Source organism: Ambystoma mexicanum, chromosome 10 (assembly GCF_040938575.1).
Source record: "Ambystoma mexicanum isolate Mex_15411 chromosome 10, UKY_AmexF1_1, whole genome shotgun sequence".
Classification (NCBI taxonomy): domain Eukaryota; kingdom Metazoa; phylum Chordata; class Amphibia; order Caudata; family Ambystomatidae; genus Ambystoma; species Ambystoma mexicanum.
In genome coordinates this window covers 468577420-468598550 of record NC_090932.1, presented here as the reverse complement: position 1 = coordinate 468598550, position 21131 = coordinate 468577420, and positions in this window count along the sequence as shown.

The following is a 21131-nucleotide window of genomic DNA, read 5'->3' as shown; positions in this document are numbered from 1 at the left end:
TGAAATGCTATAAAATGGACTGAATTGTGGTCTCCTGTCATGTGAGCCGAGGATAGAAATAGGAGTTGGGCATGCGGACCAGAACTGTGATAAGCATGTACCCATACTCCCTTATATTCCCAGAGAAGAGTAACTACTGCAAGGCCAAGTTCAAAGACAGTCTGCATTGCAGAAGGCGTTGACGATGAGAAATGTGGGGCTAATTGGGTAGGGAGGTGAAGTCAAGTTCACCCCCTGGGACCTGGGTCTGAGTTTACGTGCTGCTAGTGAGACGAATGTTCCAGACAATGCACAGGCATGCCAACCAATTAAAGACGCCATATAACAAACGGCCTTATAGTTTGAGAGCCAATAGTATTCTGTGTAGTAAATAAGTGTTGAGGATGACTTGCACTGGAGGCATGCTTAAGTTGTCCACCTGACAGTAGATGCCTTTTCACAATCCCAGTCCCTATAGAAAGTATACTTTGGTGTTCTCCTTAATCCAATTCCGACCCTTAGTAGGTTATTCTTATTTGCCACGTAGTATATCGTCACGTATAACTCATTTTTTGCTTATAAACGTATTTTTATGTGAAATGCATTGAGAGAACTTGAGTGAACGTCCGTTGATGTCCGTTGTAACTCCCTGTGTCAGACAAATGATATTAAAACAGTTGAATGGGACTTTGCCAACTTCCTGAGTCAGTTTCATTATTTGGTGTAAGAGTTATTCTGCATCCCATCCATTGCATGACATGTTACTGATTAAGGACCTTATGTTCATGTGCTAGCAGAGGATGGTTAAAAACCCATCGACCTGTCAATTCCAGAGCTTCGGACGATAGGGCGTCCTTTGCTGGAAGATCGTGGGGCTTCCTGTGGAGAGCGGCCAAATAGAAATCTTGCAAGAAAATCGAGAGGGTGGGCAGGGGCCCTCTTTCACAAAATACCTACCTGGTTTCCACAGGCACTTTGCGGATGGAAGCCGAAAGTGATTGGTTGGAGGAGGAGATGATATCGAGGTCCTTGAGTCAAACGATTAAATGGTGAGTAGACTGAGGAGAATAGCAAATTAAGGGGACATGATTGTGGTAATTTCTAAAGTAACAGGAAATATTTTATGACGAGATAAGAGATAGCGCAAAACAAGTCCTGACATAAGAGAGTTTTCAGATGAAGTTGTCTCACACTCCAGCGGGAGTCAATAGGCTACTTGTGAATAGATTCACATAAGGAGATGAGTTAAATCCTGTGACAGGATATTGATTGTGGGCAAAGATATAAATAGGTGATCACGGGATAGTTTTAGTATATGTGTAAAGTCGACTGGTTTGTCTTGTTTGCCTGTTGAAGAAGAAATATTGAAGAGGCAGTAGAAGTTTTGAAATTATTGTTGAACAGTATTGAGAAGCTATAAGTAGATTGTATTGTATTGTATTGTATTTATTTGTAATGCGCACCTAACCCGAAGGTAGCCAGGCGCAAAGGCAGCAAGAGGGTTGCAAAGCTTCGTTACAATCGTGTGGCGAGGTCCAGCTAGGGTTACATTGCCGGAAATATCACGCCAAGTAGGAGGGTAGAACATGTACATTAAAGGCAGTACTATAAACATATTTACAATTAATGCGTAGGGGACGAACATAACATGTGCATTAGGGCAATACTATAAACAAATTTACATTCAGTGAGGCGCCACATGGTAGTGGCACATCTGGGTCTCTAAGAGTCATTGTGAGTCGAGAGATTTGAGCCAGTGGATGGTCCTAGCTCTGAACTGGTGGTAGGGTAGGTCCTCCCTGCACGACGAGGGAGGGAGTTCCAGTATTGTGCTGCTTTTACTGGAAAGGTGTTTCCTCCAGATGTAGTACGTTTAAACCTGGGCACCAGAAGAAGGTTGGAATTGGCCGTTCTCGCGGGGCGGGAGAAGGTGGGTCTGATAAATCTGGCGATGAGATATTGGGGGGCTGCTTGGTGGAGGCATTCATGAATCAAAGACACTGATTTAAGAAATATCTTGTCCTTGGTGGATAGCCAATTAGCAGTTCTTCTGGAATCTGAGATATGGGCTTTCTTCGGGATGCTAAGGGCCGCTCTGAGGGCATTGTTCTGGAGTATTTGGATTTTGTTAGAGATATATTTGTTGCAGCCTACATATAAGGCATTGCAATAGTCCAACTTGGACAGGATCAGCGCCCTGGCCAAGGTGGTGCAGTTGGTGGGGGAGAGAAAGGGTTTGGCTGCCCTGATAAGTTTGCAAGTGTAAGAGGTGGCGGAGGCCATTGCGTTCACTTGTTTGTTGAAGGTAAGGGTGGAATCTAGATAGAATCCGAGGGTTTTAACCTCCTTAGCTACCATGATTTTGTTGTTGTCAATTATGAATGAGGAATATTTGTGGCCCAGTTTGTTAAGGTGGTGAGTGGAGCCTAGAATGAGAAGTTCCGTCTTAACATCATTCAGGCATAGTCCGTGTGAGGCCATCCATGCCTGGATGATGAGGTACACTTTATTAACGAAGGCCAAATCCTTGTCATAATCCCCCGACAACGGGATGAGGATCTGGGTATCATCGGCGTAGTTAGTGTAGGTGATACCCAGATCGTCTAGATCATCAAAAAGGGGTTTCGTAAAAATGTTATAAAGTGTAGGGGAGACGCACGATCCTTGCGGTACACCGCACGTGATCGAGATAGGGTCGGCTGCTGCTGTTAATGAGAAGACTCTCATTGTACGGTTATTAAGGAAGGATTGGATCCAGTTAGTTGCATCTTGAGAGAAATGGGCAGCTATTTGTAGGTGGTTGCACAAGATCTCATGGTCGACCAGATCGAAGGCCGCAGAGAGATCAAGGAGAAGCAATAGTGCTGTCTTCCCCTGGTCTCTCAACTCATCTATCTGTGCCTTGAGGTCTATGAGTGCGGTCTCTGTTCCGTGTTGTGGCCTGAAGCCTGATTGACGGACGCCTAGGAGTTGGAAGTGCTCAAGGTAGTGTTGGATCTGTTGGCATGCTATTTTATCGATGATTTTAAGGAGGAAAGGTACTGTGGTAATAGGGCGGTAGTTGGTGGGGGTGGATGGGTCCAGATTCGTTTTTTTAAGCAGAGGGAGGACCCAGGACTGTTTTAAATTATTAGGTACGGTGCCTGAAGTGAAGGACGCATTTATTAGTTTGGTAATAAATGGTGCGAGATCACGGGCAGCATCCTTAATCAGTTGAGCGGGGCATAAGTCTCCCTGGCAGTTTGAGGGTTTAAGGGTGAGAATAGTATTCTCTACCTCTTTGGTGGATACGTTGTGGAAGTTGAAGGATGGGTTAAGCGCTGGGGGGGGGATTGAGTCGGGTGAACCTTTTTGTGGGAGGCGGTACTCTGTTGGGTGGAGGAGAGTAAAGATTCTTTTTTAGTGCTTATTTTAGTCTTGAGGGATGAGATTTTGTTCGCTAGGGCATTTTGAATGCCTGTGCACCAGTTTTTATCTTTGATACACGAGTCAGGTACTTGAATCGGGGATTCGATCTCTTTAAGTATTGTGAAAAGCTCTCTAGTGTTAGATTTGGCTTGTGAGATCCGCGTGCTGAATGACGATTGTTTAGCCAGTATAATTTCTTTTTTATATTGGGAGGCTAGGCTACTCAGGTTTTTTTAATTTTTTTCTGAAGGGGAAGCTTGCCAGATTTTCTCACAGCGTCGCTTTTCTTGTCTGAGGGCTTTGAGATGAGGCGAGAACCAGGAGTTAATGTGTTTCCGGGGCTTGCTCTTTTTTAGCTTCAAAGGGGCTATAGCGTCGAGGGATGAGAGCATGATTTTATTATAGATATCCACCATAGTGAGTGGATCAGTGTGGTCCGGGATGGCATTCAAGGTTGGTGTGATAAGCAGGATCAGGTTTTCCAGGGTGATGTTTTTTTTGGTACGGGATTGGACGGCTGGAGCTATAGTACTGGCTTGTGCTGGGGTTGTCTTTAGGGTAAACGAGATCAAATAGTGGTCTGTCCAGGGCTGTGGGAGTATGGCAGAGACCTGGACTGGGCAGTTGTGCACAGCTAGCCAGTCCAGAGTTCTCGCTTTGATATGGGTAGGTTCGGTAATCTTCTGGGTGAAGCCCAGTTCCTCTAGGGTATAGTTGATTGTACTAGCATTGGCGTCTGCAGGGTCGCTAAAGCCAAGGTTAAAGTCTCCTAGTAGGATGCGTTGTGAGGAGTTTTTGAGATTGTTTGATAAGATGTCTGTGAGGTCTTCTTCGAATGATCCTAAAGGGCCCGGTGGTCGGTAGATAAGGTAAATGGAGATGGATTGAGTGCTAGAGAGGGTTAACTTAGCTGTAAGAGATTCACAGGAGCTAGCATTGATAGGAGATTCGATTGTGATAGTAAATTTAGTTTTGGCTATAATGGCAAGACCTCCACCTCTAGAAGTGGTGCGATCAAGTCTTAATAGCATGTAATCGTCTGGGACTGCTAGCATAATTGCAGGGCCTGCCGTGGGGTGAAGCCAGGATTCGGTAACTGATAAGAAGTCCAGGTCTTCATTATGTAGCAGGTCAGCAATGTCTGATGCGTGGGCTACCATGGAACGTGCATTTATTAATGCGCCCTTAGTCCCTAGATCTGCTAGGTTTAGGGGTGGTGGCATAGCATCGTGCGTGCTTTTCTGGTCTCGGATGGGCTCACGGTGGAGTCTACTATTCAGTTGAAGAGGGTGTAGAGATGGATTCCTGGTCACCTTGTTATGGGCTAGTTTAGACAGTGGGTCATAGAGTCTTGCGAGCCTGGCACGTAATCTAAGGTTTCTTGCGAGAACAGGGCAGGGTATGGAGTTCATTTCAGTTAATAAGTGTGGGTTGTGTGCAGGCTCAGGTGCAGATAGGTTGGGTAGCATGATTAGGTATTGGCTATTCAAGATGTACAATGTTAATCTCAATAACACTGTATAAAGCGTGTGGAGATACATTGTAATGTTGGGCAGGGTAGACTGGTGCGATGTATTAATGTCTGGTAGTGTGGGTCTAGTCTATTGAGGCACCTAAAGTCGATTCGCGCAGTCCAGGCATGAAGGCAAGGTCACTAACATAGTGCGAGGGCAATGAGTCACTTGGATTCCGTTTTTAACAGTCACGGCACGAGTGCAACGGTCGCTTACTGCAGTTTGAAGGCAAAGGGTCATCTAGAATCGTTTTTAGCAATCAGGGCACTAGAGCGTGGGGCACCCTAGCAGGGTGCATAGGCAGGGGGTCACCTAAATTCAATTAGCAAACAGGTATAAAACATGGTTCACTATAAGGGTGTGAGGCAAAGGTCATCTAGATTCGATTTAGACAATCAAGGCACAAGAACCTAGGTCTCTAGGGTGCATAGGCAATGGGAAACCTAGATACAAATTTTTAGCAATCAGGCACAAAGCATAGGTCACTAGCAGGGTGCGAAGGCAAAGGGACATCTAGAATCGGTTTAGACAATCAGATACAAAAGCATTTTGACAATCAAGGCACATGGGCATAGGTCTCTGGCATGGTGCAAAAGCAGTGGGGCACCTAGAATCAAGTATTTAGCAGTCCGCAACAGAGCATAGGTCACTAGCAGGGTGCATAAGCAATGGGACACCTAAATTCAATTTAGCCATCTAAGTATAAAGCATGGGTCACTTAGTAAGGTATAAAGGCAGAGGAACAACTAGATTCGATTTTAACAATCGGGACAAAGAGGCATTGGTCGCACTAGTGAGGTGCATAGGTGATGGGTCACTTAAATTCAATATATAGCAATCAAGCACCCGAGCATAGGACGCTAGCAAGGTGCAGTGGCAGTGGGTCCTAAAATCGGGTTTAACAATCGGGACACAGAGGCATAGATCGCTAGCAGGTGCAGAGGTAATCAATACTGGTCACAGATGTACTGAGTGCAGTTTTGTGCGCCAAGTATGTATAAACTAATCAATGTTAAACATAGGAGTGCTAGATACAGTTGCAGGGAATATGAGAGCATTGCAACAGCATTACATAGGCAACAGTCAATGGAGGCGTGTTCAAAGGGATGCAGATCTTCAAGATGCAGTTACTGTACAGCTCACGCAGTAGACAAGGTTTCAAATATAAGGGAATACATAAGAGCAAAAAGGCATAGGACGTGTAGAGGGAGTGGTGGCAAAGTGGCATTAGGCTCAAAGACAAGTTAGACCCTGGAGGTGATGGTAGGGGGGCTCTGAATGAATGTTAGGGTGGGGTGGGTAGAGGAAGGAAGGGATATTCAGGAGTGGGCAAAGTAGAGCACGCAGGTTAGGAGAAAATGGCACCTGTTTCTGTACAAACGTGCAGTAAGGTACAGTTGACCCCTTGTGTTAGGGCAGTGGCTGGGCCGTGGGGAGGGTTTACCTTGTATAAAATGGGCCAGGGGGACTGCCACACGGTCCTCACGGCTCCAAACAGGCTCGAAACAGGAGTCAGCCTTGCCTCCGTGGGCCTTGGGACGAGTGGGTCGGCTTTGCCTGCCGGCGCCCAATGGCTGAGGAGATAGGCCAGTAGGCCAATCAGAAGGCTGCTTGGAGGCAGATCAAGTGGACTGGGCAGCAGGCGTCGGGTGGGCGGCCATCTTCAAGAGGAAGGGTACCTCATGTACCTTAATGGCGGCGAGGTCTAGAATCAATGTTTCAGGGCGAAGAATGTGCAGATAAAGCACATTGCGTTTCAAAGCGAAGCGCCTGTAGTAAAAACAGGGGCTAAATTGGAAATTTTGATGACGATGCGCGGATGACTTCGGCGCTTACCAGGAGGCATGTAAAATGCAGTAAGGCATGTCGGAGTCCTCCATGGGTCCTCTGCTCCGGCAGGGACGTCGCCTGGAGCTCCTGCTCCTTCGGTATGTGGTGGGGGACTGCGTCTTAGTGAAGAAACTGGTACTAATTCAGAGACAAACAGAGATAATTGAAAAAGGATAGAGGTTTGAGCAGCGATTGTTGGAGCACGCTCATATTTATTGTTTTTAAAAAAGTATTGAAAGGCAGTGAAAGCCATTTTGTCAAAAACTGGAAAGTATTGACAGTCAATTGAGAATCATCACAATGGGAGATATCACTCCACTGATTCATTTATGTAAGACATTGCCAAAGCACATGCCCAAGCTCAAACAGTATAGTGTGGAATGGCTGAAAGGCATGGCAGATAAGATGTTCATGCCATGGCCACATGGGGCATCACTGTCAAAAGCGGTATTGCAACACATTACCACATACATGCACGCTGCGTACATGGGGAAGAAATTAGAGAACAGGTTAGCTACTTTAGAGCTTTGGAAAACGTACAAGGAAGAGAAGAAAGATCCACCACCCGAGGAGTGGATGCTTATCCAGCATAAGGAGGAAGGTGTCGAACCTTCAGCACCCCTCGCCACCTCGCCTTATGGGAAAGGCCCATATATGGAAGATGTAGGTTTGTATCCATTAAAGAAATTGAAGGCGGTGGCAAGGTATAGTAATCCGATATATGAACCACCCACGTATACCAGTGACGATAGTCCAGAGGAGAGTAAGAGAAACGAGGAGATCTTTAGGATCATACAAGACAAAGAAGAGAACAGTGAGTGATCTGAAGTGTCAACAGAAATAGAAAGAGAATTTAAGAGATGGAAAGGAGAAAAGATAAAGCTGACGAGATAACACTTGTGCAGAACAAATGGATGGGAGGGCAGATATTACTCAAGTTAGATGGGAAAAGCATTAAGTAAGTAAGGCACAGAGAAGATAAAGATGAACAGGATAGAAAGGGCAGAGAACGTGAAAAAAGATTGAAGGAAGATGAATACAAAAGAAAGAGCAAAGAGCGGTGAGAACAGTTGTACCAGGGGGAGTAACAAAAGAAGGAAGAAAAGGCAGAAGAGCAAAGAAAGTATGATAATAGACAGAGAGCGATGGAAGACGAGGATAGAGGAGAAAGAAAGAGAGAAGAGGCAGAAGTGCAGAAATTAAAGAGCAAAAGGATACAGAGACAAAGAGAAGAGGAAGAAATGAGAGCAGGAGTAAGGAGAGAAGGAATATGTAATATCTAGATTGGTTGTCTGCACTGGGTGCACACTGTGCAGATATTGGAATGTAATTAGGTCATCTAGAATCGTATGTGTCATCAATGTTCTGATTCCTACAGTTGGGATATTCAGGATGGGAGAGCTTACTGACTGGATGTATCTTGCTTAGCTCCTGTCTCATATATATAAGCTCACCCTGTAACTAATAATAAAGTTCATCGACTTTTATAATAATCAATCTCCAGCATCTTACCTGATCTCCAGTAATGCAGATACTACAAAATAAGGCAAGAGGAGGAGAGAATCAGAAGGGAGGTGAGAAAACGAAGGGAATTAGATGAAGAATTAGAATGAAAAAGGAGCCGGTGGGATTCTGAATCTAGACTTGCTCGAAGGGAGCAGTAGTGCCGAGTCCAGCAATACGATGGGACAGAATAGAAGAGTTTCTTCCGATGGAGGAAGCAAAGCCAGGGTTATCTACAGTAGCATTAGAGGAGGAAAACTGCAACATAGGAAGAATCAGAGATAGTATTGATAAGGAATTAAAGGGAAGAAGCAGTTATGAAAGTCAAGGGAAAGGGGATGTGTCCCCAGAATTTAAACGAGAAGTAGAAAATTCATTTTGTTTTGAGCATAGAGCCTTTTCTTTAAGTGGACTGAACCTAGACCAGGGTAAAGGGGAGGATAGTCATACTTCTTGGGAACATGACGGGTCAGATGAAGAAAGAGAATCTCTCCTTGTGGGAGAGGAAGGAAGTGCATGCTCCCCCAAAGGTAGGCTGCAGAGAGAAAAGGAAATAAGATGGTCAGATCTGGAACAACCTAAGGACGTGACGCCAGATCCCATACCATATCCAGAATGTCCCCGAGGATGATCGCTTACTGAGAAGAGAGAATAACTGCCGTATGTGCGCATGTGAAGATTGCTGCCAGCAAGGAGACGGAGAGGAATGGTCGTCCCCGCCATGGATAGACAGACAATGGGAGCTGATTGCAAGTTAAGGTTTATGCAGCTTCTCTTTTTAAAAAAAGGGGGATCAAGACCACAGTATATTGCATGGCCGAAGATGGATAAGGATAATTTAAGGTGTAAGATCCCGTGTTTGACATTGGGTTTGGGAAAATAAATTTACAAATTATAAAAGATGACAGGAGGAAACACGCTGGTCATAAGGTAAATTAAAGGTCTCTTGGCAGCTATTATTGGAGAGAGAGAGAGCTGATGACTTGTGGAGGAGGGCAGGATATGCAAGTGTAACAGCACAGAACACAGCGCACAATGGAGCGCCATTTAATAATTGCAGAGCAGACATGTGGAGGGCTCTCAGGCTACAGTATCCTGACACTTCAGATATGGTTGGATTATGACATGTAAAATGAAAGAGGATGAAGATCCTATTGCTTACATTCAGGATATTCAAGAGCAATGGCAACTTGAAACGAAGGTGGTGTGGGAAAAAACAGTGGCATTATTTTACCACATTTTATGTCAAGGGTTGCCTGAGCCAGTTCAGAGACAAATGAAGAAATTAGTGGGAATGGAAGCCAAATTGTGGGCTGAGATACAGTTGACAATAGTGTATCAGTGTCAGCTATTGCAAGTGAAAAACAAGAAGAAAAATCAGGCTAGGAAAGCTGAGGAAGCCAAATTAGTTCAGAAGAAATTGTCAAAATATGCTAGAAGGGAGCGCAGCAAGTAGTGGGTGCATCGCAGGTGAATTATTAGCGCCTGATGGACCAAGGAGGGAATGGGTTCATGCCAAGAGGCAGAGGTATGGGATATAGAGGAAGAGGTGGATTTCAAACCAATCAAGATGGGTTTCAAAATGACCAGAATGAGACTCAGAATGTGCAAGGAAGATTCAACCAAGGGAGACTAGTCAGGCAGTCTCCTCCCATATGTTAGACTTGTGGGATGGTAGGACACATTGCACGCTTATGTGGGAACCAAGGGAATATACAGAATGGACAATTCACAAGAGGGGGACAGCTTATTGTCCATATACAGCACACAACCTAGGGCAGGGTTGGCCCAAGATAAGACAGTGTATCAGACACAAGCGCTGTGAATGCAACAGACACCACAATCAGAGCAAGTGCAAATGAATCCACCAGAAGGGCAATCGCAACACACCCCCATGCAGACACAGTAATGTGCAAACACCGGACAATTATTGACACCTAGAATAGGAGGTGCCACTGTGGTGGGAGGGAATCCCTTCACAGGTATGTGGGCATGCATGTATCCACAATAGAACAGCTCACAGGGTGACTTGCTGTGTTCAGTAGTATCTGTGACACCAGACCCCCAATAGGAACCAAGGGTCGATGTGACAATAGCAGGCAAATCTTTTTTCTTTTTTAGTAGGCACTGGGGCTACTCATTCGTGTATTTGAGAGGGAAAATATCCAATGTCAGGAATTGCCATGAATGCTCAAGGGTTCTCTGGGGCTACACGTCGAGTTCCTTTTACTGAAGAATTACCAGTCTCCATAGGAGGATGTGACATGTCTGTTCCATTGTTGTATTCACAACAGACACCAGTTAAATTCTGGGAAGAGATTTGATGACCAAACTTAACATGACAATGGGGGTCATTCTGAGGTTGGAGGTAAGGAATTGGAGGTAAGGAGGTGACGATGCCGGTAATCCCTTACCTCTGTATTCGGAGGTCCCTTTGCGGGTCCTTCCTTACCTCCTGCTTTTAGCAGGAGTAAAGTACGGGCCCGCAAAGGTACTTCAGAGGTAATTATGGTACCGTAATTTACGGTGCCGTAATTACCTCCTTCCCCATTCCCATTGAGCCCTATGGGGCAGAAATGGGAATGGGGAAGGGCAAAAGATGAATGGGGAATTACCGGTCCCTCCAACCCTGGAATGGACTGGAAATTACTCCATTCACCATGCCGGATTTGGGACGGTTTCGGAGGCAACCATGGGGCTAATTACTCCATGGTTAGCTCCAAACCCGGAATGAGGCCCTATTTCATTTACTGACGAAGGAATAGTGTGTTCTACTCCCAGAAAACACTACATGAATGTGGGCGAGTTTATGCTGGCATTCACAGGGCAAGCGGCTCTGCAAGAAGTTCCAGTGGAGCCAGAGGTTTTCCTTTAGGGAGTGAACATTCTATTAATATGGAACCCTGGCTTAGTGGGGGAGACTGTGAGGATACCAGACAAATTCAGGTTCAGACCACAGTTACCTATGGACGAAGAGGGGGGACAGACTATGCCTCTAGGGTTAGAAACAGCCATAGTACAAAGGGAAATGACGAAGGTAGACCATGGAGAACAGTGATAGCTCTTGAAGAGGGGTACAGGTTGACTGACCTTACTGCTGATGACATGCTTAGAGATGACCCAACAGACGATGAAGTATTGTTCTTTATGAGCATCACATATTGAATAAGAATAGAGAAAAGGGAAGTTCCATAGCAAATGGCAATAATGCAGCACTCTCCAGCATTTTTTGAAGAAGACTTGGACAAGGTACCAAGCATCCTTTGGAACAGAGGCCCCTATGATGTAGGTTTGTTAAAAGGGAAAGGGTAAGTCGGGGGGGGTGCTGTTGCGCAAACAATGGGATGCACCTCACCGTGTGAGATCCCGTGACAGCCTGGGCCTTAAAAGGCATAAATCCGAAATAAAGCTCCGATTCTCCTCGAGCTTGTAAAGGAATAAGCATGAACCTACATGGAATGAGTGGTCGAAGTCTGGCGTGATTCGGTGGAGCACCGCCCGACAAAAACTGTGGGACTCGGGAGCCCCATCGAGACAAACAGATGTCATTGAGGAGCCAACGAGCTCTGTCAAGCTACGTACGACACAAGGAAGGGCTCCTCCACAGGAGCAGGCAGGGGCAGCACTGCAACACACGGAAGGCTGGGCACATCTCACGAGTGAGTCACAGGTGCTCCAGCAGATCCGTAGAGTGCCTGCTGGAGGTGAAGACTCTTGCACCTGACTCCAATGCTTCATAACGTCGGGCACGGTAAGAGCCCCGGCACTGATGCATCCCCTGCCATTCGGGCCAGACGCATCTCACGGATCAGACCACTGACCCTCATAAGCCAAAAGCATGCACTAACAATGTTCTTATCCTGCGTGACCCTGATCTAAGGCAGAGCGAGTGTAATTAACTGAACATTTGGACTTCAATGGGGCCAGACATTGTTTAAACTGAGGATATGACCCGAGGGGTTTTTGAGCACATGGGGAGGACACAGGAAAGACCTGTAACAAACCTTATTGGGGGGCAGGTCACGGTGAACAACTTTCTCCACCTCCTCCACACCAAGACACCAGGGTGTGATTCACGACACGACCTATAAGGAACACACGCTCGCAACCAGGCCACCACGTCCTATGTTATAGGGGAACACCCCACCAAAACAACTAATTCTGATAACCCGAGTGCCCTACCACACAGAGGCCCCGGGACGGTTTGGAGTTACCCCCTCAGGACACTGCTGAATCACAGGCAAGCAGGACATGCACACATTCCCCACCGACTCCCCACCCCCCACCAGAGAACATCAGAGGAACACATCAGGTGGGAATAGCTCGCGGAAGATGCGGTTTGACTACGACGCCACCCCCGGGCCATGGTGGGAAGAACGTTGACCCACAGAGGTGAGGAGGGGAGGCATTGACTTTGGGTGGCACAGGTTGTGAAGATTTCCCACTACATTAAGTTACAGTTTAGGGCGACCAACTATGCGCCCTCAATGCTCGATCGTTAAAGGGTAGGAATGTGGACAAAAGGTGTGCTGCAATTGGGGGATGAGCAAGACACAAAGCAGCGAACATCTGAGATCTGCTGGCAATGCCCAAGCACTTGGGTGACATACTGAGGCCGGGCTAACAAACCCTCAGAGGACACGGGCACACCCACTGTCAAGTACACTGCAATTGATACAGCATCCACACACAGCAAGGATCTGTCTGAGGAGAGAATTAACCAATCCCCACTGCGAAGCTCATGCAGCGGCGCACCTCTACGGTGTAGTGAAGACTGCTCCTCAACATCTCTATGCCCCGGCAGGTCCTGGGTGAGCTGTGAACGATACAACCACATGGAAGAATTCACCTACCGACAAAGCAATTCGTGATTAAAACCTGCTGGTAGTAGTATATGATGCCAAAAGGACTGGGCCCTAAGAAAGGCAAGGGGGCTATAGAGAAATTCACCACGCAAGCAAAGAAACTTCCCACAGAGGTCATGGCGACTGAACAGACTCCTTTAGAAGCACCAACGCCGATGACAAAGACCATGGACCTGCAAGTGGTCTTTGCAGAAATGCAACATCGTTTCATCGGCCCTCAACGACAAACTTGATGGAATCACGGCAAACGTGGCGACCATTAAGAACCATCTAGAGAAGGCTATGGGTCGAATAACAGAGGCTGAAGCCCGGATTAGCACCACAGAAGATACACTTGAATCCCCACGGAACACATGACAGGCATGGCAAAAGATCTGGGGTCTGTCAAGCTGAAGTGCGAGGACTTAGAGGCATCAGAGTCCCAGAAGAAGCCCTCAAGGGCCCCATGGAGATCGCCATGGAAAGACTTCTGAAAGACCTCCTGTGAGACCTTGGTTGGTCTCCGATGTTTGTTGTGGTGCGTGCACACAGGTCCATGGTGCCACATCCTAAACCAGGGGAGTACCCCAGACCTATTATAGCCCGCATAATGAACAACAGAGACAGGGATTCGGTGCTCAGGGCAGCACGAGACAAGAAACAACTGCACTGGGAAGCCAACACTATTCATATTTTTTCCAGACTACATGCTGCCGGTGCAGCAGGAGAGATGCTCCTTTGCAGGCGTCAAAAAACTACTAAGAGAGATGAAGGTGCCCTATGCAATGCTTTACCCTGTGAGGCTAAGACTACAGCACAATAACCAAACCTACTTTTTTTACATTCCCTAAGGAAGCAACAAACTTCATCGAAGCCAGCATACCGCTCCCTGCACAGCAACCACGAACAGACGCTGACGACTAGGACATCACGAAGGTGGCAGTCATCATTAAGAAACATGAAAAGGCCAACGGAATAGATGCCAGAAAATTAAGACTATGCTTTATTGTTTACCTATATTCATGTTAACAATAGTTTGGTGTTTAGGGAAATTGGCATCAATGCTCAGAGTTTTTTTTTTGAGGTTTCAAACATTCACAATGTGTTATAGAAATATAAAGCTCAAGGGGATCAGAGTAACATTAGTTATTCGGCCTGGGTCACCGTGGCAGACACCCCCAGTTGCGGAGGCATGAAGGGAAGACGGGAAAGGGAGGAAGAGGGAGGGGACATGGATGGAGTTCAGGGAGCTGTGAGGGTGAGGGAGGGAGGAGGGAAGGGAAAGGGAGGATTGAAACCAAAAAAACACAGGTATTAACACATAAAGGAGTGGAGAACACGCAATTGAGGGTACACGTTGCACACAGTATAATGCACTCATGGGATTATAGCTAAAGAGGACAAGGGAGTCATTTTGTTACTGAGCTGGAATGTTCCAGGCCTAGGTTCACCGATAAAAAGGAGGAAGATAATGACTTATATTAATAGATTAGGGCCCAAGATTGTACTCCTCCAGGAGACACACTTAATGAATCATCAAGTTGTTAAGGTAGCTCCCGATTGGGGACCATAACGACATTACACATCATACTCAACCCGTTCTAGGGGCGTGATGACGCTGATACATAGATCCGTCCCATTTATACATTTGAACACAGAGACTGATGTAGGGGGCTGGTATGTCCTTCTACACGGCAACCTCAAAGAAAAAGAAGTACTTCTTATGAACGTTTATGGCCCAAACATAGATGACCCCTCTTTTTATAATGAACTATTCCAGAAATTGGCCAAATACCCCACAGCGTATCTGATCTGTGGCGGAGACATCAACACCATCCTAGATACACAGTTAGATTGCATATCAGATCAACCCAGGCCCACGACAAATGCAGCCCGCATGATACTTTCCCACATGTCTGAACTCAATCTGCGAGATGCTTGGCGTGCACTACACAGCACGGAATTGGCGTATGCATACTATTCCATGGTGCATGACATGCATTCCAGGATAGATGTATGGTTACTATCCAACAATGTTATTAACTGGGTCACCAATATTCAAATACACCCAAGAACCTACTTGGATCACTCCCCAATTCAGATATCACTGCAGGTCCCGGCCCTGAAGATACACCGACAGCCGTGGAGATTCAAGGCGGCTGCCCTGTCTGATCATGTTTATAAATCCACCTTAGCCCAACATATAGAGGAGTACTTCGTCCATAATGAGGGCCCGGTTACAACCCAAGCTATACTGTGGCAAGCATTTAAAATCTGCATAAGGGGTACCGCGATGGCCACGAAGTTTGGAGTCGTGAAAGATATTTGCAATGAACTCCAACGACACGAAAGGGGCATCGCAGGTCTACAGGAACATTATGCGCATCACCCGTCCCCTCAACTGGGGTTGGAAATTAAGACACAAGTAGAGGAATTTAGGAAAACGGTGGATCGAGAGATCTGGTATTTCGATAAACCTGCAAATGCACAGCGATACGGGGAACAGGAATGCCCCAGCAAACTTCTGGCACGAATGGTTAGAAGCGAGCGTGGAAACAGAACCATACCATGCATTGCACGCACGGATGGAATGGTATCCACCGACCAAACAGAGATAGAGAACACTTTTTATGATTTTTATAAAAACATATATGCTCCCCAAAGCATGGCCACCGATCAAGTGATAGGCCAATATCTAGCTGGTATACCGACAACGCAACTGTCGACGGCCACTAGAGAAGCGCTCGAAGTCCTGATCACCGAGGCCGAGATTGCAGAGGTCATAAAAACTTTGCCCAACGGCAAAGCAGCAGGCTCAGACGGATTAGGTGCTGAGTTCTACAAAGAGTTTGCCGGCCTCCTTGCTCCTAGACTACGTGCTGTCTGGTTGGAGGCCTGGAGTTAGGGGAACTCCCGAATACCATGAGGGAGGCCATAATAACTCTATTACTTAAACAGGGGAAGCCCCCAGAGGAATGCAGTTTATATAAACCACTTACGTTAATAAATACTGACGGCAAAATCTTCGCAAAGATACTGGCTACCTGTTTGACCCCACTAATGCCATTCATGGTACACGAGGACCAGGCAGGCTTCGTGGTAGGCAGATCCACAGCAATGAATATACGGCGCTGCCATAACGTGTTGGCATCTGTCGCAAAGGAGTTCCAGGTGGTCGCAATTACACATGACATGCAGAAGGCATTTGATACTGTTGACTGGCCTTTTTTTCAGAGTATTGCAAAACTACGGGTTTGGAGATCATTTTATAACACAATTCCTTATGCAAGAATATGTATTAATGGATCGCTCTCAGAGGTGTTAGAACTCCTTGGTGGTACACGACAAGGCTGCCCCTTGTTATCCCTTCTCTTCGCTCTAGTGATAGAACCACTTGCGGATCTGCTTAGGGCCAAATATGGGAGATTGGGCCTATTAATGTTGGGGAAGATCGAGATCATCACACTTTATGCAGATGACATATTGTTACATGTAAGGAACCCGGAATGCAACCTTGGTAAAATTCTAACAGCGGTTACATCCTTCGGGACATACTCAGGCCTGAAATTGAATGCAGCGAAGTCAGAGGTTTTTCCCCTGACCGAGGCTACGACTGAGCCGGCAAATCTCCATGGACTCCAATGGAGCCCCATACATATCAAATACCTTTGGGTGTATGTAGCGAGAACGGCACAATTATCCCGTGCACTGAACTATGGGCCTCTGGCAGATGTCCTATGTATTCAAATGGAGCGCTGGAAGTTCCTCCCTGCATCGGCAATGTGCAGGATTGCCCTGATAAAATTGATAATTCTGCCCAAACAGTTATACCTCTTCAGCACAGTCCCGGTATGGCCGGACACGGCTCTTTTTTCAAAAATACAGGCGGCGTGTACTTCTTTGGTATGGGACGGGCAGGCAGGTTGAGCTGGTGGTTACTCATGCACCAATATCCACAGGGAGGGCTAGCTGCACCTGATTTTGAACTCTATTATTTGGCGGCGCAGGCACAATACGCATCACAATGGGTGACTGACTACTTTGACCCCAAACACGTCGTACACATCACCCCACCGCTGAAATCGATTGAATACTTCCAGGGAGTGGCCATGACACACCCCAGGTGCTACAATACCATAGAACCTGCGCAGGTGACATGCATGGCATGGGCAAAAATCCCATGCCCCGAACTATGGGCCTCTGGCAGATGCCCTATGTATTAAATGGAGCGTTGGAAGTCCCTCCCTGCATCGGCAATGGGCAGGATTGCCCTGATAAAAATGATAGTTCTGCCCAAACTGTTCTACCTGTTCAGCACAGCCTGGTATGGCCAGGCAGCGCTCTTTTTTCAAAAATACGGGCGGCGTGCACTTCTTTGGTATGGGACGGGCAGGCAAGGTCGAGCTGGCGGTTACTCACGAACCAATATCCACAGGGAGGGCTAGCTGCACCTGATTTTGAACTCTATTATTTGGCGGCGCAGGCACAATGCGCATCACAATGGGCGACTGACTACCTTGACCCCAAACACGCCATACACATCACCCCACCCCTGAAATTGGTTGAACACTTACAGGGAGTGGCCATGATACACCCCAGGCGCTACAATACCATAGAACCTGGGCAGGTGACATGCATGGCATGGGCAAAAATCACTGAAACACAGGGCAGGGAAACCATATATCATCCAAATATGCCGATTTGGCATGACCCCAACTACCTCCCACGATGGAAATAGAAGTATTGACACACTGGAGCACGTGGGGTATCAATCAGCTGGGGGACCTGTTCCCCAACAAAAAATATATCACATGGAAGGCTATCAGAAAGATGATAGGGGATACACCAGGGTAGAGGATGGTCTATAATCGTATGAGGTCTGCTATAGCCAAACTTTGGAGTGTGTTCCCTTCGGAACCGACAATACACCCCGGGTTAGGGTACATGTTCACAGCAGGCAAAGGTAGGGTCACTGCCTCCACATTGTACAAGCTCATATTGACAGCACAAACTCAGGTGGCCCATAGTGCCAAGGGGAAATGCAAAACGGATCTCGGACATCCCATTACTGATAGCCAGTGGACAATGATATGCAGCCTCACAAAACAGATATCATGTAATACGCTATAAGTTAATTCATTACAAAATAATACACAGGATACATTACACGCCTGCCAAACTGAAACACATCTTCAACAGCAGATGGCCTATGCCCCCAGTGTGGCAGCGAGGAGGCTGACACCTTCATATGTTCTGGTCATGTGTGCACATCCAAGAATTCTGGTCAGGTGTATGTGGGGTGATGGATGCAATGGCAGATGACACTATTGGATGGTCACTGTTTCTCTGTCTCTTGGGGACCAGGGGAAAGATGAATCCGACATGATGCAAGTTACTCAATATAGGACTACTAGTGGCCAAAAGGGCCATTCTTCTGAAATGGAAAAGCAAGACACCACCCACCAGGGCTTATTGCGATAAAGACATGGGGCCTCATTCTGAGTTTGGCGCAAAGTGATACCGGGCACTGGTAAGGACACCGGTGCCGGTATCCCTTTGCGCCCTGTTTTGAGTTCCCTTAGTGGGTCCCTTCCTTAACGCCTGGTTGTATCAGGCGTTAAGGACGGGACCCGTTAAGGGACTTTAGAGCTTATAACGGTACCGCAATTTGCGGTACCGTTATTAGCGCCTTCCCCCTTCCCATTGAGCCCTATGGGGGCTCAAATGGGAATGGGGAATGGGGGATGGCTTTTTCAATGGGGATTTACCGGTCCCGCGAAGGTCGGAATAGACCGGTAAATCCCCATTGAACGAGGGCGGACTCGGTACCGGTATTGGAGGTAGTCATGGCGCTAATAGCGGCATGATTTCCTCCAAACTCGGAATGATAGTCTGGACAAACGATAAAGGAGAACTGTATGTAACCCTAATGCATCCCCCTATGCGCCCCAAAAACATCTGGGGCAGGTACACACAATACCTGGCTGACAATATGGTCCAAGAAGATAGGACAACGGTGTAAAGTTGACTTGTAATTGATTTGGGCGATGTGTACTTGATTTGTATGAAGAACACGTGAGCTGTAAAAACATGTGTGTGATACCAGTGGAAGTTTAAATAAAGTTTTTTTTTAAAAAGGGAAAGGGTAAGTCAAAATAAACTTGAAGGCAGGGGCGATTTTGCTTCAAGCAAGACAGTACCCTATGTCTTGAGAGGTCAATGACGGCATATTCAAAACTATTTCAGTACTGATGAAACAAGGCATTCTGGTACCATCAAAATCGCTGTGCAACAACGCAGTGTATCCGATTAAGAAATCAAAGGGAGGGTTGTGGAGATTCATACAGGACAGAAGACTGATTAACCATATTGTAGATGCAGAGTTTCCTTTAGTTGATAACCCGGTGATGATACTATGCAGTATCCCAGTGGAAGCTCGATATTTCATGGTGATTGATTTGAAAAATGAATTTTTCTCAATCATGCACAAGGACTTACAAGACCTGACTTCATTTACGTTTCGCCATACTCGTTAAAACACACTTGTTTGCCCCAAGGATACTGTGAGTCCCCATCGATCTTTAATAGGGTCCTACAGATGGACCTAGGCAATGTTGATTTGAAAATTACTGTGATACGGTACATAGATGACATTTTAATTTGTAGCACTACATAAGATGAGTGCAGACAAGACTGAATTCGGCTGATGACTATTCTAGCAGACAAGGGACACAGGAAACACAAGGGGGGAAGAGAGGGGTCCTGTCATCTAAAGTAAACAGTTTATATTTTATTCATATACACATTGCAATGTTTTGTCATATTTGGCACACTTGGAATGTCTTCTGTGTACAAAAAAAACACATGTATTAATTCAAATTCAACCAGCATTTAATACTTTGCTAAACTCTTTATTGGAGACGCTATTAATTAGAAAGTTTACCCGCAAATGGCACGAGCCACGCTTCCATGGCCCTTTGGTTGTTGAAAAGATTACCCCATCAGCAGTATAAGTTCAAGGCAGGCAAGCTTGGCTTCATTTAAATGACATTAAATTGTACAGAGGTGCAACCACATCTCCCACCATTGCCAATTTAGAAGCAAGCCCAGAAGAAGAATTTCAGCAGGTGCAGACTTGGTTAATGACGAAGAAAAAGGATGATAAAGCTACTAGCTGATGAATGCAGATTTGCATTTGAATTGTGACTCATCTGGGACACTCCTGATAGATATTATACCAGGTGTGCAGTTCTCTGTTCAGAGTCCCAGGAATTTTTAAAATGAATGTTAGAAAAATATTGATGCATCACAGATATGCCTGATCTTGAGTTTGAGCTTGATGATTTGAAAAGAGAGCAATACTCTGACTCGTTTCTCACTGAGTATCTATTTGGTTAGACCTATGATTCTGGCCGACAGAGATGCACATCGCCTTGTGCTTGTTGTTTTTGTGTTTATTCTTCAAGCGTATCCTGCACTTGTCAGAAGAAACATTGATATTTGCACTTTTTTACAGGATCCTAAAAATGGGCCAGTTATCAGAACATTGCTAATTGCAATTATTGAAGAAGTATTATTACTGTAGGAGTAAAGGTGCTTCTTTTTTCCTTAAATAATCACAGTAGCAATGAGAAATGATGAGGAAAATGTGATGATGAGGAATGAGCAAGCTCCCCCAATTCCAGAATGCCACAAGTGGTGGGGACTAATATGTTGGTTTGTGATATACATACAATTATGCTTTGTGCCTTTCTGTTCCTCTTGGTTCACTTTCTCTATCATATTGATCCAAATAAGGCAGATGACCCTTTGATCCTCCCCCCTCCAGGGACTACTCTTGGTTTGGTACTTCCACTAAGGTAGATGTTCTTATGATCCTCCCCACAAATAGAACTCTGTTTGATATGCTTCATGACTATTATGTAAACTGTCCATTAGGGAAATACAAGAGAAGTGTGGAAGAAGACAATGAGGAGATAAATACATATTTAGATAATGCAGCACATTTGGGTCACAACATGTGGTATGAACACATGAGAAGTGTAGGGGAAAG